We start from the raw sequence: 25,813 nt of genomic DNA, 5'->3' as shown, positions 1-25,813 counted from the left end.
CTGTTCCTCTGATCCTTTCTCTGGTACTCATTTGTGTAATTTGAACTAGGCAAATGAGTGCTTTGGCTTCAGGTCCCAGGTTACCAATGACAGAAATATCTTAGTGTTTACTGATGTACTCCCTTAAAGTAGAACTTGGAGCACCAGCTAACAACAATAAAGTCTTGCTCACATGTTCAGTGGATGTTGTGGTTCTTGTTTACTGAACGTCTCTGTCTTTCTACCGATAATGCACTATGTCTCTACCTGTGCTCCCTCTGGTTGCTTCAGTTTCATAATGGATTTGGTGTTTCAAGTCATATGGGTCACTTCTTCCTTGAGGAAGAAAAAAAAAAAAAATCCCTCCCCCACTCGAAAATGTAATGTTGCTCTCCATGTATCATCTTTAAAATGTCTTCTAAAAGACATAGTGGAGGGGATGTTTTCTTGTAATCAATTTGTGTCCCGTATCCTGGAGGCTATACACACTCAATATAGAGAAGATTGTAAGTCAGGAATATAGACAAAGTGACAAAGTGATCTATAGTCTTACCTAGTAAAGACATGTTACTATGCACAGTTTGATGTATTTTCAGTGTTGAGTGCAACTGTAATCATATTACTTTCATTTAGGTCTACTTTGTTTTTCAACTTTACAAGTATCTATTCCTTAGATTTTTAATACTATCAGCATATTATTCCACAAAGTAAAAATTTTCATAATGTATATGACAATTTTTCAAAAGAGTTGGAAATAGTGTTTCCTCTAATTTTACCTCAATAAACATCTTTGTACAAAGAGTGCCTCTAGTCCCCATATTTTTGATAGTTGCTTGGATGATATTGTCAGAGTCTATGTGATAGTTTACAAAACTGACCACAACTCTCCATGCTTCCCTTACCCACGCAATCTGCAGGGTTATTTTACAGCTTCTTCCACTAAGAAGTAAAATCTGTTCCCTCACTACTTGAATCAGAACTTGTGACTTCAGTTCACTTCAGTTGCTCAGTCGTGTCCAACTCTTTATGACCCCATGGACAGCAGCATGCCAGGCTTCTTTGTCCACAACCAACTCCCAGTTGTGAGCAAGCTTGAGCAAACTCAAACTGATGTCCATCAAGTTGATGATGCCATCCAACCATCTCATGCTCTGTCATCTCCATCTTCTCCTGCCTTCGATCTTTCCCAGCATCAGGGTCTTTTCCAATGAGTCACTTCTTCGCATCAGGTTGCCAAAGTATTGGAGTTTCAGCTTCAACATCGGTCCTTCCAATGAATATTCAGGACTGATTTCCTTTAGGGTTGACTGGTTTGATCTCCTTGCAGTCCAAAAGACTCTCAAGAGTGTTCTCCAACACCACAGTTCAAAAGCATCAGTTCTTTAGCTCTCAGTTTTATTTATCGTCCAACTCTCACATCCATACATGACTACTGGAAAAACCATAGGTCTGACTAGATGGACCTTTGTCGGCAAAGTAATGTCTCTGCTTTTTAATATGCTGTCTAGTTGGTCATAGCTTTTCTTCCAAGGAGTAAGCGTCTTTTAATTTCATGGCTGCAGTCACCATCTTCAGTGATTTGGAGGCCAAGAAAATAAAGTCTCTAACTGTTTCCATTGCTTCCCTATCTATTTGCCATGAAGTGATGGGGCTGGATGCCATAATTTTAGTTTTTTGAATGTTGAGTTTTAAGCCAACTTTTTCACTCTCCTCTTTCACTTTCATCAAGAGGCTGTTTAGTTCTTCTTAACTTTCTGCTAAAAGGGTGGTCTCATCTGCATGTCTGAGGTTATTGATATTTCTGCCGCAACTTGGATTCCAGCTTGTGCTTCATCCAGCCTGGCATTTCACATGATGTACTCTGCATAGAAGTTAAATAAGCACAATGACAATATACAGCCTTGATGTACTCCTTTCCTGATTTGGAACCGGTCTGTTGTTCCATGTCCGGTTTTAACTGTTGCTTCTTAACGTGCGTACAGATTTCTCAGGAGGCAGGTAAGGTGATCTGGTATTCCTATCTCTTGAAGAATCTTCCACAATTTTGTTATGATTCACACAGTCAAAGGCTTTGGTGTAGTCAATAAAGCAGAAGTACTTGTTTTTCTGGAACTCTCTTGCTTTCTTGATGATCCAATGGATGTTGGCAATTTGATCTCTCGTTCCTCTGCCTTTTCTAAATCCAGCTTGAACATCTGGAAGTTCTTGGTTCATGACTGTTGAAGCCTGGCTTGGAGAATGTTTTGCCTTACTTTTCTAGCATGTGAGATGAGTGCAATTCTGTGGAAGTTTGAGCATTCTTTGGCATTGCCTTTCTTTGGGATTGGAATGAAAACTGACTTTTTCCAGTCCTGTGGCCACTGCTGTGTTTTCCAAACTTGCTTGCATATGGAGTGTAGCACTATAACAGCATCATCTTTTAGGATTTGAAATCGCTCAACTGGAATTCCATCCCCTCCACTAGCTTTGTTGATAGTGATGTTTCCTAAGGCCTACTTGACTTCACATTCTAGGACATCTGGCTCTAGGTGAGTGATCATGCCAATGCGGTTATCCGGGTCATGAAGATCTTTTTTGTACAGTTCTCCTGTGTATTCTTGCCACCTCTTCTTAATATCTTCTGGTTCTATTAGACCCATACCATTTCTGTCCTTTATTGTGCCCATCTTTGCATGAAATATTCCCTTGGTATTTCTAATTTTCTTGAAGAGATCTCCAGTCTTTCTTATTCTATTGTTTTCCTCTGTTTCTTTGCATTGATCACGGAGGAAGGCTTTCTTATCTCTCCTTTACCTTGGCCAATAAAATGAAGCAGAAGTAACCATTATTCCTGTTCCAAACTGAGGTCTCAAGGTGCCTTGCAGCTTCTCATCTGATTCTTAGAATCCTTGCTGCCATTAAACCAGTTGCTGATCCATGAGATACATGTAACCCATTTGCCCCTGTTTCTCTAGCCAATTGTCAGTCCATCACTGAGTGGTGTGCAAGCATGCCAAATGGCTTCTGTCATCTCCATCTCTTTGTGAGCCTATGGACTGTGGCCTGCCAGGCTTCCCAGTCCATGGGATTCTCTAGGCAAGATACTGGAGTGGGTTGCCATACCCTCCTCTAGGGGATCTTTTCCACCCAGGGATCAAACCTGCATCTCTCATGTCTCCTGCATTGGCCAAAGTGTTCTTTACCACTAGCACCACCTGGAGGAGAGTATGACAACCCGGCCCCCTGGAGCTAGTGGTAAAGGAACTGAGGCATTTGCACAGAGTGAGACAAGCATGGCCAGAGCTACCCAGTTTAAAAACAAACAAAAAAAAATGCTTGTTGATTCACATAGCTAAGTTTTGAGGCGGCATTTCATAGTAAAACAAAAGTATGCAATCGATTTGAACAAAAAAATGAACACTTTTACATCTTATAATTCACACTGATACGTTGTTTTCCAAAAACTTTTGAGGATAGCACTTTGGTACCCTCTCCATCTAGGTTTATTATTATTATTGTCATATTTGCTATTTGGATAAAAGATAATTAGTGTTATTCTTTACTTAAATGTAACATTTTAAAAGCTTGTTCCTCATGATGATAAAATCTTTCCTTCTGATGATAAAGTCACTATGTTAGCTGTCATTTCATTAAAACAAATCATATTTCAGAGTGACATTCTTCCTAAATTATTTTTTTAGAATTGAGATGATATTTGTTAGATTTATTTCCTCTTAAAAGTTGTAGAAATGGGGGAGGAGCTAAGATGGCGGAGGAGTAGGATGGGGAGAACACTTTCTCCCCCACAAATTCATCAAAAGAACATTTAAACGCCGAGTAAATTCCACAAAACAACTTCTGAATGCCGGCAAAGGACATCAGGCACCCAGAAAAGCAACCCAAGTCTTCGAAAGGAGAGAGAAGAAATACAGCTCCACTCACCAGAACACCGACACAAGCTTCCCTAACCAAGAAACCTTGACAAGCCACCTGTACAAACCCACACAGAGCGAGGAAATGCCACAATAAATAGAACTCCACAAACTGCCAGAATACATAAAGGACACCCCAAACTCAGCAATTTAAACAAGATGAAGAGACAGAGGAATACCCAGCAGATAAAGGAACAGGATAAATGCCCACCAAACCAAACCAAAGAGGAAGAGATAGGGAATCTACCTGATAAAGAATTCCGAATAATGATAGTGAAATTGATCCAAAATCTTGAAATCAAAATGGAAACACAGATAAATAGCTTGGAGACAAAGATTGAGAACATGCAAGGAAGGTTTAACAAGGACCTAGAAGAAATAAGAGAGAGTCAATATAAAATGAATAATGCAATAAATGAAATTAAAAACACTCTGGAGGCAACAAATAATAGAATAACAGAGGCAGAAGGTAGGATTAGTGAATTAGAAGATAGAATGGTAGAAATAAATGAATCAGAGAGGATAAAAGAAAAACGAATTAAAAGAAATGAGGACAATCTCAGAGACCTCCAGGACAATATTAAACGCTACAACATTCGAATCATAGGGGTCCCAGAAGAAGAAGACAAAAAGAAAGACCATGAGAAAATACTTGAGGAGATAATAGTTGAAAACTTCCCTAAAATGGGGAAGGAAATAATCACCCAAGTCCAAGAAACCCAGAGAGTCCCAAACAGGATAAACCCAAGGCGAAACACCCCAAGACACGTATTAATCAAATTAACAAAGATCAAACACAAAGAACAAATATTAAAAGCAGCAAGGGAAAAGCAACAAATAACACACAAGGGAATTCCCATTAGGATAACAGCTGATCTTTCAATAGAAACTCTTCAAGCCAGGAGGGAATGGCAAGACATACTTAAAGTGATGAAAGAAAATAACCTACAGCCCAGATTATTGTACCCAGCAAGGATCTCATTCAAATATGAAGGAGAAATCAAAAGCTTCTCAGACAAGCAAAAGCTGAGAGAATTCAGCACCACCAAACCAGCTCTCCAACAAATACTACAGGATTTTTTCTAGACAGAAAACACAAAAACAGTGTATAAACTCGAACCCAAAACAATAAATGGCAATGGGATCATACTTATCAGTAATTACCTTAAATGTAAATGGGTTGAATGCCCCAACCAAAAGACAAAGACTGGCTGAATGGATACAAAAACAAGACCCTTACATATGTTGTCTACAAGAGACCCACCTCAAAACAGGGGACACATACAAACTGAAAGTGAAGGGCTGGAAAAAGATTTTTCATGCAAATAGGGACCAAAAGAAAGCAGGAGTAGCAATACTTATATCAGATAAAATAGACTTTATAACAAAGGCTGTGAAAAGAGACAAAGATGGTCACTACATAATGATCAAAGGATCAATCCAAGAAGAAGATATAACAATTATAAATAAATATGCACCCAACACGGGAGCACCGCAATATGTAAGACAAATGCTAACAAGTATGAAAGGAGAAATTAACAATAACACAATAATAGTGGGAGACTTTAATACCCCACTCTCATCTATGGATAGATCAACTAAACAGAAAATTAACAAGGAAACACAAACATTAAACGATACAATAGACCAGTTAGACCTAATTGATATCTATAGGACGTTTCATCCCAAAACAGTGAATTTCACCTTTTTCTCAAGCGCACATGGAACCTTCTCCAGGATAGATCACATCCTGGGCCATAAATCTAGCCTTGGTAAATTCAAAAAAATAGAAATCCTTCCAAGCATCTTTTCTGACCACAATGCAGTAAGATTAGACCTCAATTACAGGAGAAAAACTATTAAAAATTCCAACATACGGAGGATGAACAACACCCTGCTGAATAACCAACAAATCACAGAAGAAATCAAAAAAGAAATCAAAATTTACATAGAAACTAATGAAAATGAAAACACAACAACTCAAAACCTGTGGGACACTTTAAAAGCAGTCCTAAGGGGAAAGTTCATAGCAATACAGGCATACCTAAAGAAACAAGAAAAAACTCAAATAAATAACCTAACCCTACACCTAAAGCAACTAGAAAAGGAAGAAATGAAGAACCCCAGGGTTAGTAGAAGGAAAGAAACCTTAAAAATTAGGGCAGAAATAAATGCAAAAGAAACAAAAGAGACCATAGCAAAAATCAACAAAGCCAAAAGCTGGTTCTTTGAAAGGATAAATAAAATTGACAAGCCATTAGCCAGACTCATCAAGAAACAAAGGGAGAAAAGTCAAATCAATAAAATTAGAAATGAAAATGGAGAGATCACAACAGACAACACAGAAATACAAAGGATCATAAGAGACTACTATCAACAATTATATGCCAATAAAATGGACAACGTGGAAGAAATGGACAAATTCTTAGAAAAGTACAACTTTCCAAAACTGGACCAGGAATAAATAGAAAATCTTAACAGACCCATCACAAGCAAGGAAATTGAAACGGTAATCAAAAATCTTCCAGCAAACAAAAGCCCAGGTCCAGACGGCTTCACAGCTGAATTCTACCAAAAATTTAGAGAAGAGCTAACACCTATCCTGCTCAAACTCTTCCAGAAAATTGCAGAGGAAGGTAAACTTCCAAACTCATTCTATGAGGCCACCATCACCCTAATACCAAAACCTGACAAAGATCCCACAAAAAAAGAAAACTACAGGCCAATATCACTGATGAACATAGATGCAAAAATTCTTAACAAAATTCTAGCAATCAGAATCCAACAACACATTAAAAAGATCATACACCATGACCAAGTGGACTTTATCCCAGGGATGCAAGGATTCTTCAGTATCCACAAATAAATCAATGTTATACACCACATTAACAAATTGAAAAACAAAAACCATATGATTATCTCAATAGATGCAGAGAAAGCCTTTGACAAAATTCAACATCCATTTATGATAAGAACTCTCCAGAAAGCAGGAATAGAAGGAACATACCTCAACATAATAAAAGCTATATATGACAAACCCACAGCAAACATTATCCTCAATGGTGAAAAATTGAAAGCATTTCCTCTAAAGTCAGGAACAAGACAAGGGTGCCCACTTTCACCGTTACTATTCAACATAGTTTTGGAAGTTTTGGCCACAGCAATCAGAGCAGAAAAAGAAATAAAAGGAATCCAAACTGGAAAAGAAGAAGTAAAACTCTCACTGTTTGCAGATGACATGATCCTTTACATAGAAAACCCTAAAGACTCCACCAGAAAATTACTAGAACTAATCAATTAATATAGTAAAGTTGCAGGATATAAAATCAACACACAGAAATCCCTTGCATTCCTATACACTAATAATGAGAAAACTGAAAGAGAAATTAAGGAAACAATTCCATTCACCATTGCAATGGAAAGAATAAAATACTTAGGAATACATCTACCTAAAGAAACAAAAGAACTATATATATAAAACTATAAAACACTGGTGAAAGAGATCAAAGAGGACACTAATAGATGGAGAAATACACCATGTTCATGGATTGGAAGAATCAATATAGTGAAAATGAGTATACTACCCAAAGCAATTTATAGATTCAATGCAATCCCTATCAAGCTACCAACGGTATTCTTCACAGAGCTAGAACAAATAATTTCACAATTTGTATGGAAATACAAAAAACCTCGAATAGCCAAAGCAATCTTGAGAAAGAAGAATGGAACTGGAGGAATCACCCTGCCTGACTTCAGGCTCTATTACAAAGCCACAGTTATCAAGACAGTATGGTACTGGCACAAAGACAGAAATATTGATCAATGGAACAAAATAGAAAGCCCAGAGATAAATCCACGCACCTATGGACACCTTATCTTTGACAAAGGAGGCAAGAATATACAATGGATTAAAGACAACCTCTTTAACAAGTGGTGCTGGGAAATCTGGTCAACCACTTGTAAAAGAATGAAACTAGACCACTTTCTAACACCATACACAAAAATAAACTCAAAATGGATTAAAGATCTAAACATAAGACCAGAAACTATAAAACTCCTAGAGGAGAACATAGGCAAAACACTCTCTGACATACATCACAGCAGGATCCTCTATGACCCACCTCCCAGAATATTGGAAATAAAATCAAAAATAAACAAATGGGACCTAATTAACCTTAAAAGCTTCTGCACATCAAAGGAAACTATTAGCAAGGTGAAAAGACAGCCTTCAGAATGGGAGAAAATAATAGCAAATGAAGCAACTGACAAACAACTAATCTCAAAAATATACAAGCAACTCCTACAGCTCAACTCCAGAAAAATAAACAACCCAATCAAAAAATGGGCCAAAGAACTAAATAGACATTTCTCCAAAGAAGACATATAGATGGCTAACAAACACACGAAAAGATGCTCAACATCACTCATTATCAGAGAAATGCAAATCAAAACCACTATGAGGTACCATTTCACACCAGTCAGAATGGCTGCGATCCAAAAGTCTACAAGTAATAAATGCTGGAGAGGGTGTGGAGAAAAGGGAACCCTCTTACACTGTTGGTGGGAATGCAAACTAGTACAGCCACTATGGAGAACAGTGTGGAGATTCCTTAAAAAACTGGAAATAGAACTGCCTTATGATCCAGCAATCCCACTGCTGGGCATACACACTGAGGAAACCAGAAGGGAAAGAGACACGTGTACCCCAATGTTCATCGCAGCACTGTCTATAATAGCCAGGACATGGAAGCAACCTAGATGTCCATCAGCAGATGAATGGCTAAGAAAGCTGTGGTACATATACACAATGGAGTATTACTCAGCCATTAAAAAGAATACATTTGAATCAGTTCTAATGAGGTGGATGAAACTGGAGCCTATTATACAGAGTGAAGTAAGCCAGAAGGAAAAACATAAATACAGTATACTAACGCATATATATGGAATTTAGAAAGATGGTAACAATAACCCTGTGTACGAGACAGCAAAAGAGACACTGATGTATAGAACAGTCTTATGGACTCTGTTGGAGAGGGAGAGGGTAGGAAGATTTGGGAGAATGACATTGAAACATGTAAAATATCATGTAAGAAACGAGATGCCAGTCCAGGTTCGATGCACGATACTGGATGCTTGGGGCTAGTGCACTGGGACAACCCAGAGGGATGGTATGGGGAGCGAGGAGGGAGGAGGGTTCAGGATGGGGAACACATGTATACCTGTGGTGGATTCATTTTGATATTTGGCAAAACTAATACAATTATGTAAAGTTTAAAAATAAAATAAAATTAAATTAAAAAAAAAGTTGTAGAAATGAAAAACAAATGTTGATTTCCAGTTTACCAATAGTTTTTTATCTTTTAAGGTATAACTTCTTCCCTCCAATATCGTTAATTCAGTAACTATCAAATTTATAAAAGTTAAGTTTTATCTGAAGTTTCTACTGGCCTCATATGATGTTATTTGATGTTGATCTCTGTACTTATGACTACTCTAAGTTACTAAAAGTCATGTGATCATTCTTGGCTCAGAATGGAAAGGAAGATGGTAAGATATTTATATTCAAATTGGAAAATTGGTTTCTGGGTCAAGCAGATGTGCAGAAAATGTAGACAAATTATTGGCCATTATGTTGTGGGACTTTGAAGTGTTGCCATCACTGAGTGTTTTCCCATTACTTCCAGGATGAAAGCACAAATTACATCATTTTTGTTGATTTTGGACATAGGTAACAGAAAACCCACGCAAACAGCTCTAAATTCTGACACTCACTGCTTGGCTGATGTTTAGCCAATTCATACCAGCATAGTTATGCTAGTTTTAAAAAATATATAGTGTGTTTTCATTGGTTGCTAAATCTCTAATAGTAATGGCAATAAGGAGTAAAAATAATTAATGAATAGAAATTAGCCATAAAACTTGTGTCTATGGCCACAAAAGCACAGTGGTGTGCAACAATACCATTCATTTAGCTTGTGATTTTTCTAGGATTTAGATGATCTCATGTGCTCAGTTGATCTCAGCTGTATATGTTCAAGTGGCTTCTGTCAGCTGCATGTCAGGAGGTGTCTTTCTGATCTTGTCTGGCTTTGTTGCATTTCTCAGGGATGACTCTGAGTTACCCAGTTGGAGTGACTCAGCTCTGTTCCACACACAGACCATCCTGCAGAAAGTTAGCCTAGGTATGGTTTCTTGGCAAAGACAGGGAAGCAAATGCATACCCATTAACGTGTTGCTCAGTCCCTCGGTAGTGTCCAACTCTGCAACCCTATGGACTCTAGACGGTCAGGTTCTTCTGTCCATGGGATTTTCTCAGCAAGAATATTGGAGTGGGTTGATGTTTTATCCTCCAGGGGATCTTCCCAACCCAGGGATTGAAACTACGTTCCCTGTGTCTCCTTCAAACTTCTACCTGCATCATACTTACTGATATCATGTTGCCCAAGTAAGTCACTTGGAGCCCAGAAACAGATTGAGATGGCACTGCAAAGCTACATAGCAAAGACATGGATACAAAGAATAGTGAAGTAGTGAGGCCACTGATAAAAATCAAACTACAAGTTGGTTGATCCAAGTTAATTGTCATATGATGTCACATTATGAATTAATAAGTAGTCCTCTTCCCATAGTGATACCCAAAATATTGGCAGTTCCAAACACTAAATGAATCTGTATCACATAATATGTATTCTGAAAAAAGTGCTCTTTTTTTTTAGGAGAATTGACATTTTCCATTGTCTTTTAATTAGTTAATCATTATTGCTTTGAAATATAGGTATCTCTTACTTTAAGAATCTATTGGGACTGTCAGAATTTATGTAGGAATAGATGTTATAAAGATGAATGTTTAGAATTTGGAGGAGCACAGCAATGATTTTATGAAATAAAATAATAAACTTACTCCTGGGACAACTGATGTTGAGCAAAAAATCAGAAAAGTTCAGATAATGTGCAAGAATTAATACAAAAGAAAACAAATCATTTGTATTTCAAGAAAATGTATAAGTATATTATCATGGGTTTTGAGCATTCAAAAATTTTCTGTCAATAATGATTGAAAGTGCTAAACACATGTATTTCATCAGAATGTTAATCTTGTTTCATTAAAGCTCATTGTTCATATTGAGAAAATTTGTAATCATCAAAGGGGAAAATCATTAGTCTTCAGTTCAGTTTCATATAATATCACCTCTATAACATCACATAATAAAATAATTGAAATAATATAAACTGCCCAAAAGATTTCTTAAAAGAATATCAATAAAGTATATTGAAATAACTTAGAAAGTACCATTAGAACTTTATTTTATATTAAAAATATTCAGTCATGTCTAGATATAAAATATTAACAGGATTTCACAAGTAATTCTACTACTATATGCATATTTTTGTAATTCAGACTTATGGCTCGACTTGTGAGAAAACATATAATTACTGAAATAACTTACCAATCTTCTTTGTTGGTGTTCAAGAAAAATAACTTAAATGAGAAACATCTGAAAGGAAATCTTATATTTTTACAGAGTTGGGCCAATATAATAGGAAGGAAAATGTTTAGAGTTTAAGCCAGATTTTTGTTAAAATTTCTGGATGTTTTAATTTGGCAGTACATTATCACATTCAATTATTTCTCGATAAGGCAATAGGACATGTAAACAATACGTGATTGAATTCCTTTCTTGATGGATTTTATCATCATGTATTAGATACCACTGTGTGTATGTGTGTTAAGTTGCTTCACTTGTGTCCAGCTCTGTACAACCCTATGGACTGCAGCCACCTGGCTCCTCTGTCCATGGGATTTTCCAGGCAAGAAAACTGGAGTGGGTTGCCAGGCCCTTCTGCAGGGAATCTTCCTGACCCAGGGATGGAACCCGTGTCTCTTGCATCCCCTGCGTTGGCAGGCGGGTTCTTTACCACTAGCACCACCTGGGAAGCCCTAGATACATATTTGAGAGAATTAAATGACACACTAACTTGCTTGGAATTGACATCATGAAAATTGGAGGAGTATTCGTATCTCTGTTGGCAGTCTGTGCCACTGGAGCAGCATATGTGGTCTGGAAACTTTAAGAAGCATCCAAAAGTCAATTGTAGTAGAAATTTTGCAGTGGGAATAATTAGGAGCTGGGAAAGTGGACTTTTTCCTCAAGGAATTAGAGTTTGAATAGTAGTATATTTTCCACTTTGTTTAGTTTTACAAGAAAAAAATTGTTTTATTAAAGCTGTCTGATTAATGCATGATAAAATGATTAAATATATACATTAAATTTAAAAAATCTAAAAAAGAGAGCAAGATATAGATATAAAAGCATGTTATAACATTTGAAGCAAAATAATTCTAATGAAAAGATTATAACATACACTGAAAGTTCACATAAAAGTGATAGCAAAGTAAAATATTTAATAAGCATCAAAGTTTGTTTAATGTATTATTTTGAATTCTTTTCAAATAATATTTTTATTTGTAGATTGAAGATTAATAAAAATCAATATAACTAGGCTAAATAATTATATTCCAATAAATGGTTCTCATGAATTAGACACTTAATATATAAAAACCGAGAGCATTATAAGCTAGACATATTTTGAATATAATTTTGTTAATTTTAGCAGAAACATGGAAAAGATTCCATATACTGAACTATATTTCTCTATTTAGATTATGTCACATAATAATTTCATGGGAAATTTTTGAAAGGAGTTTTTTTTGTCAAATATGACTTAAATAGATGTATCATTTAGCTTGAGGTAGCATATCAAAGAAATGATCAAGACAACAGTTTCTAAAATCAAGGAAAAGTTTGGAAGTTATCAGAATGATATTGTGACTGATGTATGAGTTATATTTATGTTGCATATAAACATGTATGTCATAGCATATAGCTTGTTTCATATTTTGAATATTACTCTGCTTATTGCTTTCTGTACCTTAAATTCATTCATAAAACTAAGATCATGGCATCTTATCCCATCACTTCATGGCAAATAGATGGGGAAAAAGTTGAAACAGTGACAGATTTTATTTTCTTGGGCTCCAGTATGACTGCAGATGGTGACTACGGCCACAAAATTAAAAGACATTTGCTCCTTGGAAGAAAAGCTATGACAAACTTAGACAGTGTATTAAAAAGCAGAGATATCACTTTGCTGACAAAGGTTCGTATAGTCAAAGATATGTTTTTCCAGTAGTCACGTATGTATGTGAGAGTTGGACCATAAAGAAGGCTGAGTGCTGAAGAACTGATGCTTTCAAACTGTGGTGCTGGTGAAGACTCTTGAGAGTCCCTTGGACAGCAAAGAAACCAAACCAGTCAATCCTAAAGGAAATAACCCTGAATATTCATTGGAAGGACAGATGCTGAAGCTCTAACACTTTGGCACCTGATGTGAAGAGCTGGAAAAGACCTTGATGCTGAGAAAGATTGAGGGCAAGAGGAGAAGGGGGTGGCAGAGGATGAGATGGTTAGATAACATCATTGACTCAACAGACATGGTTTTGAGAAAACTCTGGGAGGTAGCGAAGGACAGGGAAGCCTGGTGTGCTGCAGGTCCATGGGGTTGCAAAGAGTCAGACATGACTTAGTGGCTGGACAACAACAACCACCTTAAAGTCCAGAAACAGGAAGAAATTTGGGGCAGGTGAAAGCCCATTTCTCCAACTATTTTTCTCTCTTTAGTTCTGCTCTCATCTGTGTGGACTTCATCCTTTAGCTGTAGAGTTCCCAATTGATGACAAACTGGTTGAAGCAGTACCATGTGGTCGTTCTCACTCCTGACAACCAAAGAATAAGCACCTTGTGGTGGATGGTTCTCCGTAGAGACCAAGAAAACTTCATACCCATAAGTCCACAGGAAACCCTTGCGTCTTGCCGGTTTTTCCAGACTAGGTCACATACATGTTCTAAGTCAGGTCTCTGCTCTAGGGAATGTCATCCACAGAATGGCATCAGCTGAGTTCCTGAACCAGCCCTGGCTCAGCTGACGGCCCTTTACAAGGCTTTATAGCTCCAGCTCTGCACTCTGGGTGTTCCAATGAATAAGGAGTTGGGAAGAGCATCCCTGGTGACCCAGTGGTAAAGAATCTGCTTTTCAATGCCAGAGACTCAGGTTCAATCCCTGGATCAGGAAGATCCCCTGGAGAAAGAAATGGCAACTCACTCCAGTGGGTTGGGAAATCCCACGGACAGAAGATCCTGACAGGCCACAGTCCATGGGGTTGTAAAAGAGTCAGACACAACTTAGCAACTAAATAACACAACAATCTGTCCTATGCAATGCAAACAACATAGGTTAATGTGTAGCACCTTACATTTCAGTGACCAGGTACCAGCCTGAGTCTCTGGCTGCACGTCCTGTTGCATTTCTTGGGCACTTTAAACCCCGTGTCCCTCTGAACTAAGTACAGTTCCCTGAACCAGCAAAGCAGAATAAAGCCTCTGAGTTCTTTTTTCCTCAGTCACCTCAATCTGAAATAATCTTTTCCACTTCCAATCCATCAACAACCAACTACTCTCTCTTTTCTAAAAGTTGATTTTCTTTGTGATCTGAGACTGTATGGACCCAAAACAACAAGGTAGATCTCTATTGGGTCGCAAAGAGTGTGACATGAATGAGGGACTAGCACTTTTATTTTTTCAAGTAACTTATTGGCTTCCCTGGTGGCTCAGATGGTAAAAGCATCTGCCTGCAGTGTGGGAGAACCTGGTTTGATCCCTGGGTCAGGAAGATCCCCTGGAGAAGGAAATGGCAACCCACTCCAGTACTCGTACCTTGAAAATTCCCTGGACCGAAGAGCCTGGTAGGCTAGAGTCCATGGGGTCGCAAATAGTTGGACAAGACTTCACTTTCATTTTCACTTTCGTGGTCTTGCCCTTGGGAGAAAAGGAAGATCACCTAAATCTGCAAACAGGATATTAAGTGCTGGGTTTTTAGTATGGTCATAATGTGCCTCATGTGGGTTATTGAAGGTGGAATGCCTACAGCTTTGAGAAATATGTTGTGAACCATTGAGGCTTCTTGGGTATTTCACTTGGTTGTGTTGCTGGGGTGGTTGTCAAGGAAAGGAGTATGCCCACTCTTGGAATGAATTAGTCAGGAGATGGATGAGGGTTTGTTTCTGGGCACCATGCAGTTAATGCTATTATTTGTTACTCAGTTTATTCACAGTAAATCTTTAAATGAATGCCTTGCAAAATATAGGTAAAATGTTTATCCTTTCCCTGCACCTACATACAACATCTAATATGCTGTTCCACTTCCTCTTTCCTATGTAATAGGATAAAACCACATTGCCTTAGATTCTGTAATCTTGGATAAAGTTCAGTACCCCCAATCTAAGTCCAGTGTTGAAGGACTGAGAGACAAAAGTCAAATTTCAAGGAACTAAGAGTTGTTGTTGTTCAGTCGCTTAAGTCATGTCTGATTCTTTGCAACCCCATGTACTGCAGCACGCCAGGCTTCCTTGCCTTTCTCTCTCTCCTGAAGTTTTCTCAAACTCATGTTATTGAGTTGGTGATGCCATCCAACCACCTCATTCTCTGTCGACCCCTTGTCTTCCTGCCCTCAATCTTTCTCAGCATCAGGGTCTTTTCCAATAAGTCGGTTCTTAGCATCAGAGTACGGATGGTCAAAGCTTGGAAGGTTAAAATGTAAATCTAAAAGACCTCCTAATAAAATAGAAGAGTAGGACTCTTGGGTTCAAAAATTTGTATTAGCGAAGGGTCTAAAACTCCTTTGTTTTAAATTGTGTTAAAATTATTAAAGAATCCAATAGCTTTAGAGAATGTTTGCCCAGGGGAAGTCTATATATTTGGCAAGCTAAAAAATGTTGAATATAAATGAAAATCATCCCTAATCCAACCATATGCATCTCTACATTGTCATTTCCTTCCAGACTTCTTCCAAGTTTATGCTTTTGAAACATTTAATGTAATACTAAAACTATGTATCTCAAGTTTTCTATACATATGTATGTGTCTGTACAATGTATGTATAATTTTAATGTTGACTACTATGATCTTCATAATGATTATTAAATGTAACCAGTTTTCCAAAGAATACCCTTCAGGTCTTACTGCCTTAATAAATTAATTCATTATGCTTTTTTTCCCTTGGATGTATTTCCTTAGACTAAATTTCCAGAAATCGTATTACTGAATAAAAATGGTTATGAAATGTTTATGGCTCATTGTATGAAATGCCAAACTTCTTTCTAAAAGGGTTTTAAAAAATTTAAATTTCATAATACAGCATATATATTAGTTTTGTTACTTTCCAACATGTATTACATCCAATTAAAAATTTTTTTTTTTTACTGTCCCACTTCTAGTCTTACAGCAAATCATATGCTCCTAGAGACATAAGACTGTATATTTACTGTTCAATCTTTAATTTTCTGAGGCACTAGAATAATGCCTAATGCATACTAAACAAATGGTAAATGTCACACTGATTTGAATTAATAATAGAAATCTTTTTCACAGTTATGATGAATACCAAATTACTTCATATTTTGGTGAATTGTTTCATTATGACTTTATCATTTTTAAATTAACAGAGATTTGCATTCTGTATTCTCAGTGTATTCTTTTAAAAATGAAATGTTTCCTGTTTTGCTGTGTCATTCTTGTGAAAGGACATGTTGATCTTCTCCAGAAGATGCCTATTTTAAGATATTATCTGCCAAAGCACAAATCATTTAATTTTACTAGTACAGTAAACAATTATATCACTGACTTTAAATTGTACATTTGAAATATAGTTGAGGCTAAATATTTTAATTTCCTTACTAAAATAGTATTCTTTACAGTTGCTTGCTGGTGAATTTGCACATTTGTATCCTGAGCTTAGTTGGTAAACCAGGAAGTATAATTACATTTTAATCAATTTTTGTTACATTTACTCCAAATTTTTTAAAGACTTTAAGTTTTTATTTATGGCTATAATTCCAAAATTTTATATAATTTCATTTGGTTTTGGGCAAGGAAATTCCTTTTTTTCTTAGCTAGCTCAAAATTTATCAACTACCACTTCATATCACCCTTCCACTATGGGCTAACCATCCAGTTTATTTTATTTGGGGCATTTTGGATATTGTTAATATTTTGTATAATGATATACAATGCATGCCAAAATGTTTTGGGATGAGCTGTTATATTTTGTGATCATATGAATAGATATTTTTCCCATACATGTAAAACTATTATCTAAGCATATTTTAACTCAAAACATATTTAAAAATTTTGATGTATGGGTTAATTTTCAGTTTTCCCAACTTCTCAATAATGTAATGTGTTGATGTTTGTACTACACTGTTCTACTGATTGATTAGCATATATTTTAATATCCAATTAATCTAGTTCCTCAATTATTTTTCTTTTGAGACTATTCTCAGATATTCTTTACTAATTAATAGTCCAAAAAAATTTATCATTTGAATATTTTGGTCCAAGAAGGAACTTTTGATTTTGAGTTTTTATTAAACATTCATATTATTTTTCAAAAGAATTAATGTTATACTACTGTGTGGATCACAATAAACTGTGGAAAATTCTGAAAGATATGGGAATACCAGACCACCTGACCTGCCTCTTGAGAAACCTGTATGCAGGTCAGGAAGCAACAGTTAGAACTGGACATGGAACAACAGACTGGTTCCAAACAGGAAAAGGAGTATGTCCAGGCTGTGTATTGTCACCCTGCTTGTTAACTTATATGCAGAGTACATCATGAGAAACACTGGGCTGGAAGAAGCACAAGTTGGAATCAAGATCGCTGGGAGAAATATCAATAACCTCAGATATGCAGATGACACCACCCTTATGGCAGAAAGTGAAGAGGAACTAAAATGCCTCTTGATGAAAGTGAAAGAGGAGAGTGGAAAAGTTGGCTTAAAACTCAACATTCAGAAAATGAAGATCATGGCATCCAGTCCCATCACTTCATGGGAAATAGATGGCGAAACAGTGGAAACATGTCAGACTTTATTTTTTGGGGCTCCAAAATCACAGAAGATGGTGACTGCAGCCATGAAATTAAAAGACGCTTACTCCTTGGAAGGAAAGTTATGACCAACCTAGATAGTATATTCAAAAGCAGAGACATTACTTTGCCAACAAAGGTCCATCTAGTCAAGGCTATGGTTTTTCCATTGGTCATGTATGGATGTGAGACTTGGACTGTGAAGAAGGCTGAGCGCCGAAGAATTGATGCTTTTGAACTGTGGTGTTGGAGAAGACTCTTGAGAGTCCTTTGGACTGCAAGGAGACCCAACCAGTCCATTCTGAAGGAGATCAGCCCTGGGATTTCTTTGGAAGGAATGATGCAAAAGCTGAAACTCTAGTACTTTGGCCACCTCATGCGAAGAGTTGACTCATTGGAAAAGACTCTGATGCTGGGAAGGATTGGGGGCAGGAGGAGAAGGGGATGACAGAGGATGAGATGGCTGGATGGCATCACTGACTCGATGGATTTGAGTCTGAGTGAACTCCAGGAGTTGGTGATGGACAGGGAGGCCTGGCGTGCTGCGATTCATGGGGTCACAAAGTGTCAGACATGATTGAGCAACTGAACTGAACTGAACTGAATATTATACATGACTGTCTCCTCCTATCCAGGAACATGTCATTTCTTTTATGTATATGTTAATTGTTCAGTTGTGTCCAAAACTTTGTGATCCTATGGACTGTAGCCTGCCAGGCTCCTCTGTCCTTGGAATTCTCCAGGCAAGAATGCTTGAGTGGGTAGCCATTTCCCTCTCCAGGGAATCTTCTGGACTCAGGGATTGAACCATGGTCTTTCTGGACTCAGGGATTGAACCATGGTCTCCTGCATTGCAGGTAGATTCTTTACTGTCTTGAGCCACCAGGGAAGCCCTGTTATTTCTTTACATTTGGTTGAATGTAATTTTCTTCCAACAAAGTTTTCTAGTTTTTGCAATGTATGTCATATATATTCTCATTCAGATTTTTGTTTTATATAGTTTTAGTTAGTATTGTGATGAGATACTCTTTATTTTACCATCCTACTTGGTTATTTAGGGATAATTTAGGGTATAATATCATTATCTTATACTTACTTGCATGTAATAGTTTTATTTATTGATAATGGTATGTCTCTTCCTTTCTTATATGTATGTACATCTCTGTTCAGTATATTATGACAGTTATCTCAGGATAGACATTCATTATCCTGACAAGTAATCAGATTTTATTTCCATTTTCACTGGTTTTTATTTGTAAATAGTTGTTAAATTTGGACAAATATTTTTAAAATGATATTTATCAGAATTATTATTTTTATATACCTTTCTTGAATTGTTTATTGTGATGGTCTTCTATTGAGCAGTTGTAGAATTTCTCAGCTAAGTTTTCTAAATCATGATACGCTACCATTCTACTTAATCTCATGTACCTTTTTTTTTCTTGATCTGAAAAGAAGGGAAAGCAAAAATAGCTGCAAATATTTAATAACTTAGGGAACTGATTTATATCTCATAGTTTGCCAGCATTCTTAAGGGAAGTTCTATCTGGTTTGGCAAGGCTTACAGGCTTGTATTTACTGAAGGGTGTTTAGAAAGGGATGCCCAACATTTCCAATGGGCGGAGCTGTCAACACTCGTCAGCCTGGGATAGTTGTGTGGGTAATGATGGGGTTTGGAGGGCTTCTCTTCTAATTCAGCATTCAGACTTTCACTTATTCCTTCTTTGGCAATTCTGTATCTCATACTTGTTGTCAATTGTTTCTCTGCTTTTTGGCACAGTTTCTCCACAAATCAACACCTCAGCTATAGTGAGGGGTGATTAATCACAGCCTCAAAATGGCGATATAAACAATACTTTTGATTCAGGTTTTCTATCAGTCTTCTTGTTTTATGCCTTATCCCCACAGCCCTCTATCCTTTCCTCTGGAGATAGTGCATACCTTCAATTCCTGAGTCTTTCTAAAGTGTTATGACATAAATTGGCTTATTTATCCTGGCTGCTGTCCAAAAAGTCACTTAGCTTCTTGTTACTGTTATTCCATCCATATGCTTCCAAAATTTTATTGACTTCACTAGGATGCTTTTATTTCTTTTATCATTTTCTCTGGCCTTGTGGGTTAATGATTTTATTTTTTAGGCTATGTAAATGCCACTTCAGTCATAATTTTAGTTAATATTGTGATGAGATACATTTGCATTTTTAACCATTCTACTTGTTTATTCAGGAATGAGTATTATTAATATATTATTATCATACTTAATTGCATGAATAGTTTTATTTCTTGATAATGTGTCTCTTCTTTTCTTGTACGTATGTACATTTTCTTTTTGGAGGAGGCAGACAGAAATGTGTGTCTGTCACTTTTTTAAGGAATTTTCAGTCATGATATATTCATATACTCTCTGTGATGGACAAAGCTACTTAGCTCCCTGGAATCATTTTTCTCTTTTCCCATTGTTAATAGGACTTCTGATTTACCCGCTATATGATTCTGTAGAAGAGGGCCCTTTTGACTCACGCTAATCATTATCATTGATGGGAAGGAGAGTCCAGAATCTTCTAGTTCTTGGCTTTATTTTTCCATATGGAGAGATTTCAGGTGGAGTAACACTCTCAGCTCTTCCTACAGTCTTACCTATGGAAAAACATAATAGCTGATTGTCAGCTGGAAGGAGAAATCCAGTGTTCTCAACTCAACCTTTTTCCTTCTTGTTAGATTTTCTCCCCCTCAGCAAGGCAGCACGAGTAACCTTAGTAGCACAAGTTTTGCCTTAACGAGGGTCTCCAGACATCTTTGGTTGAAATGTGAACAAGCCCATTGAGCTACAGTCCAAATCATATTCTCCACTCCGTCTATGTAAGCAAAGGAGATATTTTGCTCTCCATGTGTCTATCCTGTATGTGATATTTTGCCTTTGTTTCTGAACTTGGGAAGGAAAGACAGAGCTCTTATTTATTATTTCTACTCTCACTCCTACCCTTGAAACAAACAAAGCAACCCAATAGACTTAATTCTATTTCTAAGTAAGCAATGTTTGGTTTAGTGATAAACATGAAGGCTGGACCTAAACCATTAGTGCATAGCACCACTTTGACTAGTGACTGTTCAGATTTGGGCAGCATCTAAGCATCTGTGTAGTGAAGACCATGAATTTCATTTGATATTTGTACTCATGAGAGGTCAACTCTTCCTCTGGTTGTTTTTTTTTTTTTTTTTTTTTTAATTTTATTTTATTTTTAAACTTTACAAAATTGTATTAGTTTTGCCAAATATCGAAATGAATCCGTCACAGGTATACATGTGTTCCCCATCCTGAACCCTCCTCCCTCCTCCCTCCCCATACCCTCCCTCTGGGTCGTCCAGTGCACCAGCCCCAAGCATCCAGTATCGTGCATCGAACCTGGAATGGAAACTCGTTTCATACATGGTATTATACATGTTTCAATGCCATTCTCCCAAATCTTCCCACCCTCTCCCTCTCCAACAGAGTCCATAAGACTATTCTATACATCAGTGTCTCTTTTGCTGTCTCGTACACAGGGTTATTGTTACCATCTTTCTAAATTCCATATATATGCATTAGTATACTGTATTGGTGTTTTTCTTTCTGGCTTACTTCACTATGTATAATAGGCTCCAGTTTCATCCACCTCATTAGAACTGATTCAAATGTATTCTTTTTAATGGCTGAGTAATACTCCATTGTGTATATGTACCACTGCTTTCTTAGCCATTCATCTGCTGATGGACATCTAGGTTGCTTCCATGTCCTGGCTATTATAAACAGTGCTGCGATGAACATTGGGGTACACATGTCTTTTTCCCTTCTGGTTTCCTCAGTGTGTATGCCCAGCAGTGGGATTGCTGGATCATAAGGCAGTTCTATTTCCAGTTTTTTAAGGAATCTCCACACTGTTCTCCATAGTGGCTGTACTAGTTTTACGAAAAGATATCATACTGGAACAACTAAAACTGTTTTGTACCCATGACAAAAACCAGACAGTATGAAAAAAGAGGAATTTAGATTGGAGAACCGAGACAGACCCAGATGGAATTCCACTTGAAGTTCATACTGTCTCTAGACTTTTATGGGGGCTAATGAATTTCTTTTTAGGTTTGAGCCAACTTGAGATAGTTTCTCACCATTAAAAACATTATAGCATTGTTGAATTTCCTTGTCTAGAGTTTCTAAAGAATTTTTTCACATTTGTGAAAATGTGAATTCTCAAAAAATGATTCACAGAACATTAGGATAATGGCCAGTCTGCTTGAACAGTAGCAATGCTGTGGTCTTCTACTTGATTCTTAAATTCACAATCAAAATACATTTTGTCCAAGTCTAAGTTTTCTTAACTTTAAGACAGTATGTATATATGGTGGCCACACTGCAGTAATGGCAGCAACAAGTCAAATGTCTTGGGAGTCCTAGATATGTCTTCTGATATCCTTACTTCATTGTTGAGATGAATATGGTCACAAGAGACAAGATAAGACAAATACTAACCACCTCAATTCAGGAAAGTCTTACGCTCTGCAAATCCTTTCAGCTTTTATACCTTGAAGATGTACATGACATCTTCCTCAAATGTATATGACCGATCCCCATTTTCCAGTGCAGCAGAATATGTATGTGTTACTCAATAAAGAAAATACTAATGTGTTACTCAGTATATGTGTTACTCAATAAAAACTATCAATGATAATGTGTAAGTGTATAGTCTGGAAAAGAGTAACCTCAGATGACTCCTTATTAACCTTGGTTCTAGTATGCTCTCACGATTCCTTGGGTTTATGTGCAAAGGCCAACCCCTGAAATGCCCCTGAGGCTAGAAGATAAATCATAGATCAGTTTGAAACTTTCTCTTTCTAATTAATATCCTATGAATATTAACAACCATGACAATATTTGCTTTGTACCACGTAGGTGAAAGTTTCTCAGTCATGTCCTATTCTTTGTGACCCACCGGGCTCTTCTGTTCATGGGATTTCCCAGGCAGCAATACTGATATGGGCTGCCATTTCCTTCTCCAGGGAATCGTTCCAACCCAGGGATCGTACCTGGGTCTCCTGCCTCAAAGGCAGATTCTTTACTGTCTGAGCCACCAGGGAGCTATACAAATTATTGTATAATAATAGTATCAAAAATTGGCTGGCCCTTGTTTCTGCAATTAGCCTCTAATGACATGGAAGTTCCTGAGTGATAGGAGTGTCTTTTTTATTCATGACAAATCACAGTAGTTTATAATGATGAGGTGAGCTGTGGAGAGTCCTGGATAATCGGTGCTAACAAGATGACTCAGCGTAGGAGCTGGCCACTCCAGAAAGACCAACATTGTGATTAGAGGATTAAGGATTTGGTCTATATCATATCAGCCTGCCCACCAGAGATGGGAGGAAGCACTGATGATTGAGTCTAAGTACATGACCAGTGGTTCAGTCATTATGCTTACACAATGAAAGCCCAATAACATATCTGGATATTGATGCTCATATGAGCTTCTCTGGTTAGTGATTCTCTTTGCATAATGTTGCTTATCATGTACTGGGAGAGATATGTGTGCTGATTCCACGGTGAGAAGACCCTAGAAGCTTTCCTTTTTTGTTGGGATGGACCCTCCTAGGCTTCTGCTTGTGTTTCTTCTCTGTGAAGGTCCTGATTTGTATCCTTTTTGCTGTAATATTGCTCTGTCACTAAGTCATTTGTGACTCTTTGTGCCCCCCACGGACGGTAAGCATGCTAAGCATCTTTGTCTTCACTGTTTCCTGGAGTTTGCTCATATTCATGTCCATTGAGTCAGTTATGCTATCCAACCATCTCATCTCCTACCTCCCCCTTCTCCTTTTGCCTTTGATCTTTCCCAACATCAGGGTCTTTTCCAATGTCAGCCTTTTGCATCAGGTGGCCAAATTTGCTTCAGCTTCAGCATCAGTCCTTCCAATGAATATTCAGGGTTGATTGCCTTTATGATTGACTGATTTGATCTCCTTTTAATCCAAGAGACTCTCCACAGTCTTCTCCAGCACCACAACTTGAAAGCATCAATTTTTTAGGGCTCAGCCTTCTTGATGGTCCAATTCTCACATCGATATATGATTACTGGGAAAACCATAACTTTGACTATATGAACCTTTGTTGGCAAACTGATGTCTCTGCTTTTGAATATGCTCTCTAGGTTTGTCATAGCTTTCATTCCAAGGAGAAATGTCTTTTTTAATTTCATGGCTATATTTACCATCTGTAGTGATTTTGGAACCCAAGAAAATAAATTCTGTCACTGCTTCCATTTTTGCTATAATAAAGTTGTAATTTTAGGTACATTGCTTTCCTGAGTTCTATGAGTTCCTCTAGCAAATTATTGAATCCAAGGAGGTAATGGAAATCTTCCAATGTTTAGCCTGTTGGGCAGAAGCGTGAATGTTGCAGGAACCCTTAAGTTTGTAGCTGGCTTCTGAAGTGAGGGCATTTGTGTGGAAGACTATGTCCTTAAGCTATGAAGTTTAGTCAAATTGTAGGTAGTTAGCTCATCATTGCACATATATCTATTCAATCTCTTAATATTTCTATGATGCGAACATTTTATTCTTATTTTTATATAGGTTAATAAGTATTCTGTGATCAATAACATGCTGAAGTTGTTGTTTAGTTGCTAAATCTTGTCCAACTCATTGAGACCCCATGGACTTCAGCATGCCAGGCTTCCCTGTCCTTCACTATCTCCCAGAGTTTGCTCAAATTATGTCCATTGAGTCACTGATGCCATCTAACCGTCTCATCCTCTGTTGCCCCATTCTTTTCCTGCCCTCTCTCTTTCCCAGCATCAGGGTCTTTCCCAATGAGTCAGCTCTTCACATCAGATAGCCAAAGTATTGCGGATTCAAATAATTGGTGAATATTACATTTCATCTCTTTTCTTTTTCATAGCTTATGTAATGAATTATTTTCTCTAAGAATTTTTATAGCAAAATGTGTATCTGAATTTTTATGTCTTTTAGAAATATAAATATATCACTTAGTAAAATTTCACTTCCTTCTCAATTTGAATTCTATTTGTTCTGAGTCTAAGATTATTTGGAAGATTCCAGTGGAGTACAGTAGAATAAATTTAAAGGCTGACAGAAAGACCTAGATTCAAAACCTAATGACTATGTTAAGCCAATTTAAAAATCATTGGAGATCCAATTCCTCATGTCTGAAAATAGAGGTAATTATACATATATCAGGATAGTGTTATGAGGAGGTGTGAGATAACATGTAATACATCCAGAAAAAACGTTCGGTCCATTTCTCCTTTAGATTTCAAATAACCTTAGGGCAAGTGCAAGGAGTCTACGTATTTGTATTAGTGTAATCCTTTTAGGGATGGTAAAAGTTATAGAATGAGATCCACTTCCTTTCCACTCTCCCTCAGGGGCCAATTTCTCAGTGGTTAATATAGTGTCAGAACAATGCAGGTGTGTTTGTGTATGTGTGTAAGAGAGAGAGAGAGAGAAGCTTAACCTCATATTTTAAAATAATTTTCTAACAGCAGATGCTGTTGGAAATATCATTCTAAATTTTTATTAGTGCAATTTGTCTATCCTCCAAAGCCTTGCATGCTTGGTGGTCATAGATTCACAGATCTCCAGTCTCAGGAAGTATAACTGACTGAGGGTGCCAGCTCCTGAAAACTCCACTGCGTGGTGTGTGATAGAGCCATGCTTCCTATGAGCTGCTCCCAGTCAGCGACTGAGCAGGGCGGGGAAACAAAGTCAGTGTCCTTCCTGGGGGACAGAGGATGCCTCTAAGGGCCATTTGGCTCAAGGAGTCCTTTAATTCTATTGCTGCTTTTTTCCTTTTGTAGCTTACTGTGGAAATTGCAAAGGAGAAATTCTCATTCTTTGACAGTTAATGATATTCTTGGACAGAGTTTGGGGAAAATTCTCTTTGAAGTCCTTTG

General features: G+C 37.3%; 1 long non-coding RNA gene across 1 annotated transcript in view; it reads right to left on the bottom strand.

Annotated features, from left to right (window-relative positions):
* Positions 1–25,813, bottom strand: part of LOC133253835 (uncharacterized) — an 89,856-nt gene that overhangs the window by 51,810 nt on the left and 12,233 nt on the right. The window contains exon 2 of the long non-coding RNA XR_009738477.1: positions 20,394–20,510. This is a non-coding gene — a long non-coding RNA (uncharacterized LOC133253835). The remainder of the gene's footprint in view (positions 1–20,393; positions 20,511–25,813) is intronic.

This window comes from Bos javanicus, chromosome 1, assembly GCF_032452875.1.
Source record: "Bos javanicus breed banteng chromosome 1, ARS-OSU_banteng_1.0, whole genome shotgun sequence".
In the NCBI taxonomy this organism is placed as follows: Eukaryota; Metazoa; Chordata; class Mammalia; order Artiodactyla; family Bovidae; genus Bos; species Bos javanicus.
The sequence above is the reverse complement of the archived record's forward strand: the minus strand, read 5'-3'. Positions and strand labels throughout refer to the sequence as shown.